Raw genomic sequence first — 17,958 nt, forward strand, 5'->3', positions numbered from 1 at the left:
AATTAGAAATCCATTCATTTTATGCCTGCATGAATCCAATACAGGCATAAAACAAAACACTCTGACAAGACGCAGGAGGTCACACAGTGAACATCTTATATCCACTCCATGCCCCTCGTCTGCCTTGTCAGAGGATGGAAATGGGTCAGAGCAGGGAAGTGAGCTGTAAAAACATTGCTCCTGGCTTTTTACGATTCCATTCCCTCTCTTGCGCCCATGTAAAATTAGGCTGATTACATGAGTTCCGTTTTTTAGGGAGGTCATGCATTGTAAGAAGCCCCTTTACACTTAGCATAGCTAATGACTTGAGCAGGTTTATTGATGGCCTATTTCACAGGTAGGTGTGTATTTGCCGTCATGTCAAATTTAGCTTTCATGAAAATCCTCCACAAGGGATTGTCATAGTAATGTTAGCAAAAAACTATCAGAGATCATTGGAAGAACTATCATGATATAAACAGTTCATTAACCAATTCATTCCTATAAACACCATTGCATTACAGAGTTCTTTCCAGTACATGACCCAGCTCATGTAGGAACGTAGGCATTGTCTGCAGCATGCTTCATACAGGTACACTATTCAAAACCTTCCCATATTGGATAGTAAAATGATTAATGCTTTTGTTTCAAAGTTGTGTGTACTGTGCAACAGGTAATAAGTAGCTAAGAATGCCTCACTTACTACATAATTGTACTACTATACACAAAACATAAAGAGACGACAACGCATACAAATATGAGCATATACAAGGAAAGGAAAATTAGCCAAACAGTAGCAGTACTACCAGAAAGTGTTCATACCCTAACTGATTATTTTCATGCACAGAAATGATTGTTGTGTTTCAGGCTTACTTCTTCCCCTATTTATATGTATCATATCATGTGCCTGAACCCTAAGGAAAGTAGTGTAAGACCATATGAGAAGGGTAAGGTCTACAAATAAAGTACCTTTAAACATTTTTGTTCCTGACTCTCAGTGAAGAAATGCACTTGGTGTACATATGTCACTGAACAAAAAAAGAGCCACACATGTGATGTCATCGTTCATGTCATCAATGACATTTGTGATGTCATCTCTGATGTCATGGGTGTTAGTCCTTGCAGTGAACAATGGTAGCGCGAGTTATGGTTGCTTAGTTTACCATAACTGGCGAACCTCTGGGGCTTTTCATTTTACATGTAACCATAACGTCCCTGTAACAACGGTTTTCCATTGAATTTCATAGGATTTTTAGTAGTGCAACTTAACCATAACGTCCCTTTAACAACGTTTTTCAGTGAATTTCATAGGTTTTTACCAGGATAACCTAAGTTTGTAAAGATGTACTGTACAGCATACTGAGCCAGCGGTCACCATGTTAATGCGCACAGCAGTGGCGGACTATGCGCCTGGTTGCGGACATTGGGTGGCATCCAACCTGCTCAGAAACGCAGGGGCTCTCTTACATAATGGTACCATTCAGCAAACACAAGAAACATATACAAACAGCACCATGTACATGAATTGCAAGAGAAAATAGAGGAGGTCAGCAAATGGTGTACTTATGAAACAAAACGTCTGACTTCAACAATCTTACCGCACTGCTACTTTACATGGGAACAAAGAATGAACGGACACAGTAAGGACTGGAAAGTGCCAAGACCAGAACGTCAGTAGAACGCAGTAAGCACACTATAGTTTGTCTGATAATTGCACAGGTGGTGCAGTATATAATAGTAGAGAAGCATAAAATTGTATTTTTTACTTTTTTACGCAGCAATGGCAAGCACCTTAGAGTGGCTGGAAGAATATTTTCCTCATGACGAAGTGACTTAACTTACCATAGTAACCCCACTAGTACGCACCGCAGTCTGAAACGTAAAATATGTAATATCTATTGCCTCATGTACACCAAATAGATTTACTTTTCTTTAAGAGAACATATTGGAAAGCAAGGCAGCACAAGCTCACCCCTTCCACAAGAGCATGCGGGCACAGGAAAGGAAAGAAACTCTGTAAATAGGAAACTGGACAGCCTGGAATCCAAAATGGAAGAAATGGTTAACAATTTTGCCGCCTTAAAAAATTACGTGCAAGGACATATTATGGAGATTAAAACAACCACTACCCTACCTGCACGTGTACTCCTTCCCCATTTCATAGCCCGCCATCCCCTCAAAATCCATGTGATCGGACACATTACGATAACACCTCAATCCCCTCCTCCCCTCACGACCAACTTGTACAAATCCCCAATTCCCCACAATATGTATCCACTTGTGTTAACCCTTCTCTTTCCAAGTAATATGTATGAATGTGTGGAAGTAAATGTTGATATTTAAGTTGTTGCTCAGTGTATATGTGGCTTTTCCTTTGTTTTTAAAATGCCTTTATGAGTCAGCAGCGCACAATACTGTGGGAATGACAGCAGTTAAGCAAAAGGGAGCTGTTCTGCAGACACCGCACCTGCCTGGCCTATCCGCAATCACAATGGAGGCATCCGTACGACGCCAGTAGGACCCGCATGTCTGCATCTTGTGAACCACCTATGATCAGTTGTGGGAGCAGACGTTTGTCTGTTGCACAAGTAAGCAAATGCATTTCTCTTCCTCTGTCTCCTGGTGACACCAGCTATATCCAGCATATGCGAAGAAACTATGACGAACGATGTAGGCCTGTTTTCCGGGTGCAAGGTCTCCACAGCATCCCTACAAAAGTTCACACCACAGAGCTGTTTCGCAATATGTTTGTAGCTTTTCAGAACAGAGTAGCGGCCCACATAGCTTTGAGCTGTAATTGATGTGGGACCAAATCTGCTGTTCTACATTACCTTTGGAAGTAATGGAACCATGTCAGGCCGGTTCACTAGGCACAATAATGGAGAAAAGTTTTAACGCCCCTTCCTGTGAACTACACCCTTAGTACTGATAATCCCCACTGTCTCATTCCCATGGGCAGCATACTGAAAACGGTAGTATGTGGCACATGCGCTTCCCCAAGTACCACGAGGGCCGTGCCCCACTAAAGCAGAAACAGTCCTACTTCCCTTGCCACAGCCCTAACATTTTGCTTACCGTGTGTCATGTTATCTTAGCTTTGCATTAGATATGTGATGGCAGAGATGCTGCCGCCGCATCTTGGCAAACTTTACACCACAGAACTTGTTATACTACGTATCTCATGCCTCACGGTGCACCTTATTTGCCTACAAGATACATATCACTATGTCATGCTGTCATTCATGATTATTATTACAGATCTATGTAACCTATGGATGGATCAGCGCATATCAAGGAATACGTCTTCACATGCTCTTAGCCCAACTTGTATGTTCAATGGGTTACACTGCTTTAACTGCTGTACTGTAAATATGATTGTTTGTAATCTTAACACATGTTATGCCTAGCTAGCCCATCCAGGCCATCTCGCCATTAGCACCGACCTTAGCCAGTGATCTTACATATTGCATTTGCCCTGCATTCTGAATTTGTATTGCGCCTAGCATCTCATAGTTAACACCTACTTGCCCTTCACCTATAGTCTATACTAACGCTACACTACAAGGTGTATACCGAGGTTCCTGCCCTAACCTTAACACAATCAGCCATGCAGCTATTTCACCAAGTGCTTGTCTCTCAAATTGCCTCATTTATTTTGTCCTGGCCTTATTAGTACTCATGATTGGCAATCCTCTTTGGATACCTATGGACACCCCAACTAACCCCAGAGTACTCGCCACTCGCTTGACTATGGCCTCCAGCCGCCCGCCATCAGCCCTCATATCAGCATCAAGATTCTTACAACCATGCCTTCATTCTGAACTTTACCACCCACAGAGATTACCACTGCTAGGCTTATATATTGAACACAAAGCCCAGCACTTGTCCAATGTATTTATTTATTTATTTATTCACACTTGTAGAGCGCACAACAGCCCTTAGGCAACGTGGCGCTTGTTACATGAGAAGAGCTTTGCTTAGTTACATTAGCATTGGTATAAAAAAGTTTGTTACATGCGTAGAGCTTTGATTAGTTACCATAGCAGCAGATTTACAATTTGACCATTGTTGCTAGAAATACAACATTTATCAGTATATATAGGCAATGAGGGAGGAGGGGTAAATGGCAGGTTGTAGGTGAGAAGAAAAGGGAGAGTGTTAGTTGAAGAGTGAGGTTTTCAGATTCCTTCGGAAGGCAAGTAGAGAGGTTTCTGCTCGGAGAGAAGTAGGGAGGGCGTTCCAAAGCTTTGGGGCTATGTACGGGAAGCCTAACCCTCCTGCCTTGGCCTTATTGATGCAAGGAATGGTGAGTTGGTTGGTATAGCATGTTCTAATGGGTCTTACTGAGGTGGCTCTGCAGAGAGTTTCTGAAAGACAGGGAGGTGCTGTGTAGTTAACGCATTTGTGGTATAGTGAGAATTTTAAATGTAATGCAGTCTTTGACTGGGAGTCAATGAACTGCTTGTCTAGCTTGAGAGATGTGGTCCTCCCTCAGGATACCTAGTGCTGCCCTAAGTGCATTGTTCTGTGTGATCTGGAGTCTATTTACATTTTTACGGGAAGTACCTGCTAGGAGTGAGATGCAGTAATCTAGCACCTATGGTGGCTCTGGCGATTGAGAGGCAGTTAGGCTTGGTTAGGAAGGGTTTCATGGCGTTGATGAGTTTGGTGCTTAAGGTGGAGGCTGAGGCTATGGAGTTGACTTGCTTATTCATGGATAGCGTGGCATCAATGTGAACCCCAAGGGTCTTGACAGACTTAAGGACGGGGATGATGGAGTTATCTATGTTAAAGTTGGAATAGAGGCAGTCTAGTTTTGTTAGCGTAGTCTTTTGACCCAAGATGAGAATCTCAGTCTTATCCCCATTGAGACAGAGACCATTTTCCACCATCCAAGCCTAGATGGTGGTGTAGATTTGGCTTAGAGCAGCCGCATCAAGGTCATAAGAGCCAGTTAGCGGTAGAAGTACTTGGGTATCGTCCGCGTAGTTGGTATATGCAATCCCAAGTGCATCAAGCTTATCAAAAAGGGGCTTTGTGAAAAGATTATACAGCGTTGGCGAGTACATGAGCCCTGAGGGACTCCACAGTGAATTGCAGTGGGTGCTGCATTTGCTGTATCCAAAAAAACTTTCATTACTCTTCCTTCTAGGAAGGAATTAATCCAGGAGGTTGCTTGTTTGGAGAATTGAGCTGCTTGAGTGAGGTGTGTGGTGAGAGTTCTGTGGTCAACCAAATCGAAAGTGGCTGAGAGGTCTAAGAGGAGGAGGAGGAGGGCAGGCTTACCTTTGTCTAGGATTTGAGTGATTTGGTTTTTTTAAGTCCAATAGTGCAGTTTCGTGCCGTGCCCTTTGCGAAATCCAGACTGTCTTTTTCCTAAGACAGAATTAGTCTCAAGGTGTAGTTGGATTTGAGTATGAGCTGCTTTATCCAAAAGTTCAAGAAGGAACGGTGCGGTGGTTATGGGCCTATAGTTGTTGGGCTGAGTGGGATCTAGCATATGTTTTTTGAGAAGAGGGCGAACCCAAGCTTCTTTAAGGCTGGCGGGGACAATGCCAGAATTAAATGAGGAGTTGATGAAGGCGGTGAGAAGAGGGGCAAGGTCCTTGGCGTAGTCTTTTACAATCTTCAGCGGGCAGATGTCTCCTTTGCAGAGTGATGGTTTAAGGTGTTTGACGAGGTCTATAACTTTGAGTTCTGTGATGTCCTTAAAGGAGAATTTAGGGAGGTGGGATGTGCCGTCAGGTGGCGTGGCCTGCGTAGGCATGTTTTGGTTTTGTAATGCTTTATAGTGAGCCTGGATTTTATTCTGGAGGAGGTCTATTTTGTTTAGCATAGCAGCTTGGATTCTTGTGCACCAAGCTTCGTCCTTAATGATTTCATCTGTGCTGGTGGGCTACGTAGTAAGTTTCTTAAATATGGTGAATAGTTCTTTTGTTTGAGAGTTTGCATTGGAAATACGTAGGTTAAAGGAGTTGGATTTTGCAGTGAAGATAGCTTCTTTATAAGTTTGCGCCAGTAATTTAAAATTGTTTCTAGTGGAGTCACAGGGGTTAGATTGCCACATTTTAAGGGCAAGTTGCTTATTTGAGCGCATAGTTTGCAGTTCCTCAGTGAACCACAAGTTTGCGTGAAATGATTTTTTTCTCTTTTTTTACTTTCTAGAGGTGCTACAATGTTAACTGCCTTGGAGAGGGTGTCCTTAAAGATATTTGCTAGTATGTTTGGGTCTTGTGAGAAGGGAGGTGCTATGCAAGGGGTGTTGCGGTAGAGTCGGATGTTCTCCGCTGTACGTTTTTTGGAGCTTCTAGCTAATGTGGTGGGGGCGGGCGTGGTGACTTTAGGGCTGGAGGCTGTGGGGATGGAGAATTGGATGCAGTGGTGATCTGTCCAGGGATAGGCACGATTGGACGTGATCAAGGAATTACAGTTATGGTCAGAAATCCAACCAAGGGTGCTACCTTTGGCGTGGGTAGGGCTCAGGCTTTTTTGGGTGAATCCTAAGTCTGAGAGGTCATTGAGGAGTGAGCTAGCAGCATTGTCATTGGGGTCATTGAGACCTAGGTTGAAGTCACCTAAGATTAGTGTTTTAGTGGATTTTTTAAGGTTACTACTAAGTAGGTGGATAATGTGTCCCTGGAAGTCCACTGGAGATCCTGGCGGACCTTAAAGGAGATGAATATTGATGGTATTGGTGGGGGAGATGGCTAGTTTCACCAATAAGATATCAATGCCATTTTCCCAAGAGTACGGTGTCGACCTGATGGAATTTGTCTCTTTATAGATTAGTGCTACCCCCCTCCTATTTTGGATATGCACCCCTCTACGGCACCCCTGTACAGCACCCCAGCTCAACCAATCATCCGCAACTTCGCCACTGTGCAACACCATTCATCAGCCACAGCAACTATCTACACCTACACCATTGCACACCTCTTCATGCTCTATACCACTTAGAAACCACAGACTTAGCTCTGGATCCTCTCGTCAACACCACACCTCGATCAGCAAAGACACTATCATAGTAACCATCACTTCAGCTAACTTAGCTACTTCACCCCCTGCATCTGAAAATAGCCAGAAGTTACCTAAGCCCAAACAAAACAACACCACACCTCTCATCAAAGCTGGCTTCATTAATGCCAAATCACTACCGGCGCATGCACTGGGCATAGCTGACTTTATAACACTCCATGACCTTGACTTCATCGCCATCACTGAGACATGTCTTCATACGGCATCACTTGCCCTTGCCATCCTGGATAACTATTCCATCATCCAATCTGACAGAGATGCCAACACTTTGATAGGAGGAGGCATTGCATTTATCTACAAAACTGCACTAGGCCTAAGAAACGTCAATAATCAACCCATAGCATCAGCAGAACTACTATCTATCAAATTGCCCACATCTCCTACATCCACTATCATAACCCACCTGATTCAACGACCCACCCAGCCGGAACACTACCGTTGAAAATTCTATTTCACACTTGCTTTCAACCAATACCAAAAGCAACTATCATGTCATTATCCTGGGATATTTCAATTTAGGTTTTCAAGATCCTAAAGACCCCAAAGCTGGTGCCCTTAAGGGCACAATTTCTGAACTAGTGTACACCCACCGGATATCCAAACCTACTCACATTAAAGGAAGCACGCTAGATTGGTTAGCGGACTTAAACTGTAACATTGATATACTCTCCAATACACCATGGGGCCGATTCATGGAACAAACGTGCGCCGAAAATCTTCGCGCAAGCAGGCGCAAGCAGGCGCAAGAGCAAAAAAACAGGAGCACGCGTGCGATTCATGGAAGTCCCTGCGCGTGTTTACCTCGGGATGTGCGCCAAACCCGTGCATGGCGCACAAGTCACTGCAACATCCCGAAAGGCGTGCGCGACGCGCACAGTGAAAGCGCACAACCTCGGCGCATACACCAGAAAGTGGGCGGGACACGGGGCGTAACGCGCGGAATGGGGAACAACGCGCAAAAATAAGGGCGTAACTGGGGATGTACTGCAGGGAAGCAGACGGAACACCCACACGCACTCGAACCGCACGTATTCATGGAATCGAATAAGGCAAAGCCACGCACAGCCAAAGACACGCACAAGCTGAAACACGTCCGCCACACGAAGGCAGGCGGTAGAGTCCCAGCGCATCACAAAAGTGGCAACATACAGCAATTGGGCCTGTGCGAGCGGGGCACGTGTAATGCGGGGGTGCGCGAGAAGTTACACACGCGATCGAGCGGGGTACGTGTATTTCGGGGGTGCGCGGGAAGTTACACACGCGATTGAGCGGGGTACGTGTACATCGGGGGTGCGCGGGATGTTACACACGCGATTGAGCGGGGTACGTGTATTTCGGGGGTGCGCGGGAAGTTACACACGCGATCGAGCGGGGTACGTGTATTTCGGGGGCGCGCGAGAAGTTACACACGCGATCGAGCGGGGTACGTGTATTTCGGGAGCGCGCGGGAAGTTACACACGCGATTGAGCGGGGTACGTGTATTTCGGGGGCGCGCGGGAAGTTACACACACGATTGAGCGGGGTACGTGTATTTCGGGGGCGCGCGGGAAGTTACACACACGATTGAGCGGGGTAAGTGTATTTCGGGGGTGCGCGGGAAGTTACACACGCGATTGAGCGGGGTACGTGTATTTCGGGGGTGTGCGGGAAGTTACACACGCAATCACATCAGGGTACGTGTATTTCGGGGTGCGCGGGTAGTTACACACGCGATCTCATCAGGGTACGTGTATTTCGGGGGTTTGCGGGAAGTTACACACGCAATCTCATCAGGGTACGTGTATTTCAGGGTGCGGGGGAAGTATCACACGCAACATCAGCAGGGTACGTGTATTCCAGGGGTGCGCGGGAAGTTCCACACGCAATTCCATCAGGGTACGTGTATTACAGGGGTGCGCGGGAAGTTCCACACGCGATCTCATCAGGGGACGTGTATTACAGGGGTGCGCGGGGAGCACCACACGTGAATTGCACGTGTGGGTCCTCCCAGGTGTTCCCTCTACACCCTCCACGGCCCCTGCAGGTGGGTCACACCACAGGGGCCTACCCTGCACATGTCCTGCAGGCACCCCATCCACCATGGCCATGCCCCCCAGCCAACCCACATGTCAACTTGCACTACTGCCCACCAACGCATGTCCCCCTGCACCCCCAGCCACCAGGGGCACCCTCCACCAGGCCCCCACCCATGTTCCCCACCACCCCCACCCCCAGCACTGTGGGGCAACTGCCAGCAGGCCCCCACCCATGTCCAACTCATGTTCCCCACCACCCCCACCCCCCAGCACTGTGGGGCACCTGCCAGCAGGCCCCCACCCATGTCTCCCAGCACCCCCACCCCCCACAGTGCAGGGGCACCCACCACCAGGCCCCCACCCATGTCTCCCAGCAGCCCCACCCCCCAGCCACCAGGGGCAGCCTCCACCAGGCCCCCACCCATGTCTGCCCGCACCCCCACCCCCCAGCCACCAGGGGCACCCACCACCAGGCCCCCACCCATGTCTCCCAGCACCCCCACCCCCAAGCCACCAGGGGCAGCCTCCACCAGGCCCCCACCCATGTCTCCCACCACCCCCACCCCCCAGCAGTGCAGGGGCAGCCTCCACCAGGCCCCTACCCATGTCTCCCAGCACCCCCACCCCCCAGCCACCAGGGGCAGCCTCCACCAGGCCCCCACCCATGTCTCCCACCACCCCCACACCCCCAGCAGTGCAGGGGCAGCCTCCACCAGGCCCCCACCCATGTCTCCCACCACCCCCACCCCCCAGCCACCAGGGGCAGCCTCCACCAGGCCCCCACCCATGTCTCCCACCACCCCCACCCCCCAGCACTGTGGGGCACCTGCCAGCAGGCCCCCACTCATGTCCAACTCATGTTCCCCACCACCCCCACCCCCCAGCACTGTGGGGCACCTGCCAGCAGGCCCCCACCCATGTCTCCCAGCACCCCCACCCCCCAGCAGTGCAGGGGCAGCCTCCACCAGGCCCCCACCCATGTCTCCCAGCACCCCAGCCACCAGGGGCACCCACCACCAGGCCCCCACCCATGTCTCCCAGCACCCCCACCCCCCAGCCACCAGGGGCAGCCTCCACCAGGCCCCCACCCATGTCTCCCACCACCCCCACCCCCCAGCCACCAGGGGCAGCCTCCAGCAGGCCCCCACCCATGTCTCCCAGCACCCCCACCCCCCACAGTGCAGGGGCACCCACCACCAGGCCCCCACCCATGTCTCCCAGCAGCCCCACCCCCCAGCCACCAGGGGCAGCCTCCACCAGGCCCCCACCCATGTCTGCCCGCACCCCCACCCCCCAGCCACCAGGGGCACCCACCACCAGGCCCCCACCCATGTCTCCCAGCACCCCCACCCCCAAGCCACCAGGGGCAGCCTCCACCAGGCCCCCACCCATGTCTCCCACCACCCCCACCCCCCAGCAGTGCAGGGGCAGCCTCCACCAGGCCCCTACCCATGTCTCCCAGCACCCCCACCCCCCAGCCACCAGGGGCAGCCTCCACCAGGCCCCCACCCATGTCTCCCACCACCCCACACCCCCAGCAGTGCAGGGGCAGCCTCCACCAGGCCCCCACCCATGTCTCCCACCACCCCCACCCCCCAGCCACCAGGGGCAGCCTCCACCAGGCCCCCACCCATGTCTCCCACCACCCCCACCCCCAGCACTGTGGGGCACCTGCCAGCAGGCCCCCACTCATGTCCAACTCATGTTCCCCACCCCCCCCACCCCCCAGCACTGTGGGGCACCTGTCAGCAGGCCCCCACCCATGTCTCCCAGCACCCCCACCCCCCAGCAGTGCAGGGGCAGCCTCCACCAGGCCCCCACCCATGTCTCCCAGCACCCCAGCCACCAGGGGCACCCACCACCAGGCCCCCACCCATGTCTCCCAGCACCCCCACCCCCCAGCCACCAGGGGCAGCCTCCACCAGGCCCCCACCCATGTCTCCCACCACCCCCACCCCCCAGCCACCAGGGGCAGCCTCCACCAGGCCCCCACCCATGTCTCCCACCACCCCCACCCCCCAGCACTGTGGGGCACCTGCCAGCAGGCCCCCACCCATGTCCAACTCATGTTCCCCACCACCCCCACCCCCCAGCACTGTGGGGCACCTGCCAGCAGGCCCCCACCCATGTCTCCCAGCACCCCCACCCCCCAGCAGTGCAGGGGCACCCACCACCAGGCCCCCACCCATGTCTCCCAGCACCCCGACCCCCCAGCCACCAGGGGCAGCCTCCACCAGGCCCACACCCATGTCTCCCAGCACCCCCACCCCCCAGCCACCAGGGGCAGCCTCCACCAGGCCCCCACCCATGTCTCCCACCACCCCCACCCCCAGCAGTGCAGGGGCAGCCTCCACCAGGCCCCCACCCATGTCTCCCAGCACCCCCACCCCCCAGCCACCAGGGGTAGCCTCCACCAGGCCCCCACCCATGTCTCCCACCACCCCCACTCCCCCAGCAGTGCAGGGGCAGCCTCCACCAGGCCCCCACCCATGTCTCCCAGCACCCCACCCCCCAGCCACCAGGGGCAGCCTCCACCAGGCCCCCACCCATGTCTCACACCACCCCCACCCCCCAGCACTGTGGGGCACCTGCCAGCAGGCCCCCACCCATGTCCAACTCATGTTCCCCACCACCCCCACCCCCCAGCACTGTGGGGCAACTGCCAGCAGGCCCACACCCATGTCTCCCAGCACCCCCACCCCCCAGCAGTGCAGGGGCACCCACCACCAGGCCCCCACCCATGTCTCCCAGCACCCCCACCCCCCAGCCACCAGGGGCAGCCTCCACCAGGCCCCCACCCATGTCTCCCAGCACCCCCACCCCCCAGCCACCAGGGGCACCCACCACCAGGCCCCCACCCATGTCTCCCAGCACCCCCACCCCCAGCAGTGCAGGGGCAGCCTCCACCAGGCCCCCACCCATGTCTCCCAGCACCCCCACCCCCAGCCACCAGGGGCAGCCTCCATCAGGACCCCACCCATGTCTCCCACCACCCCCACCCCCCAGCAGTGCAGGGGCAGCCTCCACCAGGCCCCCACCCATGTCTCCCAGCACCCCACCCCCCAGCCACCAGGGGCAGCCTCCACCAGGCCCCCACCCATGTCTCCCACCACCCCCACCCCCCAGCAGTGCAGGGGCAGCCTCCACCAGGCCCCCACCCATGTCTCCCAGCACCCCCACCCCCCAGCCACCAGGGGCAGCCTCCACCAGGCCCCCACCCATGTCTCCCACCACCCCCACCCCCCAGCACTGTGGGGCACCTGCCAGCAGGCCCCCACTCATGTCCAACTCATGTTCCCCACCACCCCCACCCCCCAGCACTGTGGGGCACCTGCCAGCAGGCCCCCACCCATGTCTCCCAGCACCCCCACCCCCCAGCAGTGCAGGGGCACCCACCACCAGGCCCCCACCCATGTCTCCCAGCACCCCCACCCCCCAGCCACCAGGGGCAGCCTCCACCAGGCCCCCACCCATGTCTCCCACCACCCCAACCCCCCAGCCACCAGGGGCAGCCTCCACCAGGCCCCCACCCATGTCGCCCAGCACCCCCACCCCCAGCCACCAGGGGCAGCCTCCACCAGGCCCCCACCCATGTCTCCCACCACCCCCACCCCCCAGCAGTGCAGGGGCAGCCTCCACCAGGCCCCCACCCATGTCTCCCACCACCCCCACCCCCCAGCCACCAGGGGCAGCCTCCACCAGGCCCCCACCTATGTCTCCCACCACCCACACCCCCCAGCACTGTGGGGCACCTGCCAGCAGGCCCCCACCCATGTCCAACTCATGTTCCCCACCACCCCCACCCCCCAGCACTGTGGGGCACCTGCCAGCAGGCCCCCACCCATGTCTCCCAGCACCCCCACCCCCCAGCCACCAGGGGCAGCCTCCAGCAGGCCCCCACCCATGTCTCCCAGCACCCCCACCCCACAGCCACCAGGGGCAGCCTCCACCAGGCCCCCACCCATGTCTCCCACCACCCCCACCCACCAGCTGTGCAGGGGCAGCCTCCACCAGGCCCCCACCCATGTCTCCCAGCACCCCCACCCCCCAGCCACCAGGGGCAGCCTCCACCAGGCCCCCACCCATGTCTCCCACCACCCCCACTCCCCCAGCAGTGCAGGGGCAGCCTCCACCAGGCCCCCACCCATGTCTCCCAGCACCCCCACCCCCCAGCCACCAGGGGCAGCCTCCACCAGGCCCCCACCCATGTCTCACACCACCCCCTCCCCCCAGCACTGTGGGGCACCTGCCAGCAGGCCCCCACCCATGTCCAACTCAGGTTCCCCACCACCCCCACCCCCCAGCACTGTGGGGCAACTGCCAGCAGGCCCACACCCATGTCTCCCAGCACCCCCACCCCCAGCAGTGCAGGGGCACCCACCACCAGGCCCCCACCCATGTCTCCCAGCACCCCCACCCCCCAGCCACCAGGGGCAGCCTCCACCAGGCCCCCACCCATGTCTCCCAGCACCCCCACCCCCCAGCCACCAGGGGCACCCACCACCAGGCCCCCACCCATGTCTCCCAGCACCCCCACCCCCAGCAGTGCAGGGGCAGCCTCCACCAGGCCCCCACCCATGTCTCCCAGCACCCCCACCCCCAGCCACCAGGGGCAGCCTCCACCAGGACCCCACCCATGTCTCCCACCACCCCCACCCCCCAGCAGTGCAGGGGCAGCCTCCACCAGGCCCCCACCCATGTCTCCCAGCACCCCCACCCCCCAGCCACCAGGGGCAGCCTCCACCAGGCCCCCACCCATGTCTCCCACCACCCCCACCCCCCAGCAGTGCAGGGGCAGCCGCCACCAGGCCCCCACCCATGTCTCCCAGCACCCCCATCCCCAGCCACCAGGGGCAGCCTCCACCAGGCCCCCACCCATGTCTCCCACCACCCCCACCCCCCAGCACTGTGGGGCATCTGCCAGCAGGCCCCCACCCATGTCCAACTCATGTTCCCCACCACCCCCACCCCCCAGCACTGTGGGGCACCTGCCAGCAGGCCCCACCCATGTCTCCCAGCACCCCCACCCCCCAGCAGTGCAGGGGCACCCACCACCAAGCCCCCACCCATGTCTCCCAGCACCCCCACCCCCCAGCCACCAGGGGCAGCCTCCAGCAGGCCCCCACCCATGTCTCCCAGCACCCCCACCCCACAGCCACCAGGGGCAGCCTCCACCAGGCCCCCACCCATGTCTCCCACCACCCCCACCCCCCAGCTGTGCAGGGGCAGCCTCCACCAGGCCCCCACCCATGTCTCCCAGCACCCCCACCCCCCAGCCACCAGGGGCAGCCTCCACCAGGTCCCCACCCATGTCTCCCACCACCCCCACCCCCCCAGCAGTGCAGGGGCAGCCTCCACCAGGTCCCCACCCATGTCTCCCACCACCCCCACCCCCCAGCCACCAGGGGCAGCCTCCACCAGGCCCCCACCCATGTCTCCCAGCACCCCAACCCCCCAGCCACCAGGGGCAGCCTCCAACAGGCCCCCACCCATGTCTCCCACCACCCCCACCCCCCCAGCAGTGCAGGGGCAGTCTCCACAAGGCCCCCACCCATGTCTCCCAGCACCCCCACCCCCCAGCCACCAGGGGCAGCCTCCACCAGGCCCCCACCCATGTCTCCCACCACCCCCACCCCCAGCACTGTGGGGCACCTGCCAGCAGGCCCCCACCCATGTCCAACTCATGTTCCCCACCACCCCCACCCCCCAGCACTGTGGGGCACCTGCCAGCAGGCCCCCACCCATGTCTCCCAGCACCCCACCCCCCAGCAGTGCAGGGGCACCCACCACCAGGCCCCCACCCATGTCTCCCAGCACCCCCACCCCCCAGCCCCCAGGGGCAGCCTCCACCAGGCCCCCACCCATGTCTCCCACCACCCCCACCCCCCAGCCACCAGGGGCAGCCTCCACCAGGCCCCCACCCATGTCTCCCAGCACCCCCACCCCCCAGCCACCAGGGGCAGCCTCCACCAGGCCCCCACCCATGTCTCCCACCACCCCCACCCCCCAGCAGTGCAGGGGCAGCCTCCACCAGGACCCCACCCATGTCTCCCACCACCCCCACCCCCCAGCCACCAGGGGCAGCCTCCACCAGGCCCCCACCCATGTCTCCCACCACCCCCACCCCCCAGCACTGTGGGGCACCTGCCAGCAGGCCCCCACCCATGTCCAACTCATGTTCCCCACCACCCCCACCCCCCAGCACTGTGGGGCACCTGCCAGCAGGCCCCCACCCATGTCTCCCAGCACCCCCACCCCCCAGCAGTGCAGGGGCACCCACCACCAGGCCCCCACCCATGTCTCCCAGCACCCCCACCCCCCAGCCACCAGGGGCAGCCTCCAGCAGGCCCCCACCCATGTCTCCCAGCACCCCCACCCCACAGCCACCAGGGGCAGCCTCCACCAGGCCCCCACCCATGTCTCCCACCACCCCCACCCCCCAGCTGTGCAGGGGCAGCCTCCACCAGGCCCCCACCCATGTCTCCCAGCACCCCCACCCCCCAGCCACCAGGGGCAGCCTCCACCAGGTCCCCACCCATGTCTCCCACCACCCCCACCCCCCCAGCAGTGCAGGGGCAGCCTCCACCAGGCCCCCACCCATGTCTCCCACCACCCCACCCCCCAGCCACCAAGGGCAGCCTCCACCAGTCCCCCACCCATGTCTCCCACCACCCCCACCCCCCAGCACTATGGGGCACCTGCCAGCAGGCCCCACCCATGTCCAACTCATGTTCCCCACCACCCCCACCACCCAGCACTGTGGGGCACCTGCTGGCAGGCCCACACCCATGTCCAACTCATGTTCCCCACCACCCCCACCCCCCAGCACTGTGGGGCACCTGCCAGCAGGCCCCCACCCATGTCCAACTCATGTTCCCCACCACCCCCACCCCCCAGCACTGTGTGGCACCTGCCAGCAGGCCCCCACCCATGTCCAACTCATGTTCCCCACCACCCCCACCCCCCAGCACTGTGGGGCACCTGCCAGCAGGCCCCCACCCATGTCTCCCAGCACCCCCACCCCCCAGCAGTGCAGGGGCACCCACCACCAGGCCCCCACCCATATCTCCCAGCACCCCCACCCCCCAGCCACCAGGGGCAGCCTCCACCAGGCCCCCACCCATGTCTCCCACCACCCCCACCCCCCAGCCACCAGGGGCACCCACCACCAGGCCCCCACCCATGTCTCCCACCACCCCCACCCCCCAGCAGTGCAGGGGCAGCCTCCACCAGGCCCCCACCATGTCTCCCAGCACCCCCACCCCCCAGCCACCAGGGGCAGCCTCCACCAGGTCCCCACCCATGTCTCCCACCACCCCCACCCCCCAGCAGTGCAGGGGCAGCCTCCACCAGGCCCCCACCCATGTCTCCCACCACCCCCACCCCCCAGCCACCAGGAGCAGCTTCCACCAGGCCCACACCCATGTCTCCCACCACCCTCACCCCCCAGCACTGTGGGGCACCTGCCAGCAGGCCCCCACCCATGTCCAACTCATGTTCCCCACCACCCCCACCCCCCAGCACTGTGGGGCACCTGCCAGCAGGCCCCCACCCATGTCTCCCAGCACCCCCACCCACCAGCAGTGCAGGGGCACCCACCACCAGGCCCCCACACATGTCTCCCAGCACCCCCACCCCCCAGCCACCAGGGGCAGCCTCCACCAGGCCCCCACCCATGTCTCCCAGCACCCCCACCCCCCAGCCACCAGGGGCAGCCTCCACCAGGCCCCCACCCATGTCTCCCACCACCCCCACCACCCAGCTGTGCAGGGGCAGCCTCCACCAGGCCCCCGCCCATGTCTCCCAGCACCCCCACCCCCCAGCCACCAGGGGCAGCCTCCACCAGGTCCCCACCCATGTCTCCCACCACCCCCACCCCCCCAGCAGTGCAGGGGCAGCCTCCACCAGGCCCCCACCCATGTCTCCCACCACCCCCACCCCCCAGCCACCAGGGGCAGCCTCCACCAGGCCCCCACCCATGTCTCCCACCACCCCCACCCCCCAGCAATGTGGGGCACCTGCCAGCAGGCCCCCACCCATGTCCAACTCATGTTCCCCACCACCCCCACCCCCCAGGACTGTGGGGCACCTGCTAGCAGGCCCACACCCATATCCAACTCATGTTCCCCACCACCCCCACCCCCCAGCACTGTGGGGCACCTGCCAGCAGGCCCCCACCCATGTCCAACTCATGTTCCCCACCACCCCTACCCCCCAGCCCTGTGGGGCACCTGCCAGCAGGCCCCCACCCATGTCCAACTCATGTTCCCCAGCACTGTGGGGCACCTGCCAGCAGGCCCACACCCAAGTCCAACTCATGTTCCCCACCACCCCCACCCCCCAGCACTGTGGGGCACCTGTCAGCAGGCCCCCACCCATGTGCAACTCATGTTCCCCAGCCAACATGTCATCACAATCTAGATCCCTGGTCCCTATGGTCAGCCTCCAAATGCAAAACACCCCCCCGAGTATTGCATCCACCCACTCATAATTTGCAATTACATCACAGAACACCAATTGCAAGTTCCGAAACAAACACATTTCCCTCACATACACCCAATGGGTGTCAGTGTATCTCAAAACCCATATCATGAAATGCATGAAACCAATGAGATACCACACATTGAAGTTCACCAAAAAAAATATGTATTAAAGGAAACATAAATAGAATCAAAAATGAAGAAACAGAAATGTGAATGTACAAAAATTAAAAGAAGCATGTCCGTGAAAAAATGCAAAACCAAAAATAAAATTCCAAAGTAATGGTGTCCAAAGTCAATGTCCACAAAACAAAATCCAATGGGAAATAAAAAAGAAAGCCATTGCTCCATGGTTAAAATGTGAAAAAAAAATACAATCCAACAGTGAACTATGTACATGGGAAGAAGCCAGGGTCCATTATCCCAACAAAAGAAAGGAAACCTATCT

This window comes from Ambystoma mexicanum, chromosome 7p (assembly GCF_040938575.1).
Source record: "Ambystoma mexicanum isolate Mex_15411 chromosome 7p, UKY_AmexF1_1, whole genome shotgun sequence".
In the NCBI taxonomy this organism is placed as follows: Eukaryota; Metazoa; Chordata; class Amphibia; order Caudata; family Ambystomatidae; genus Ambystoma; species Ambystoma mexicanum.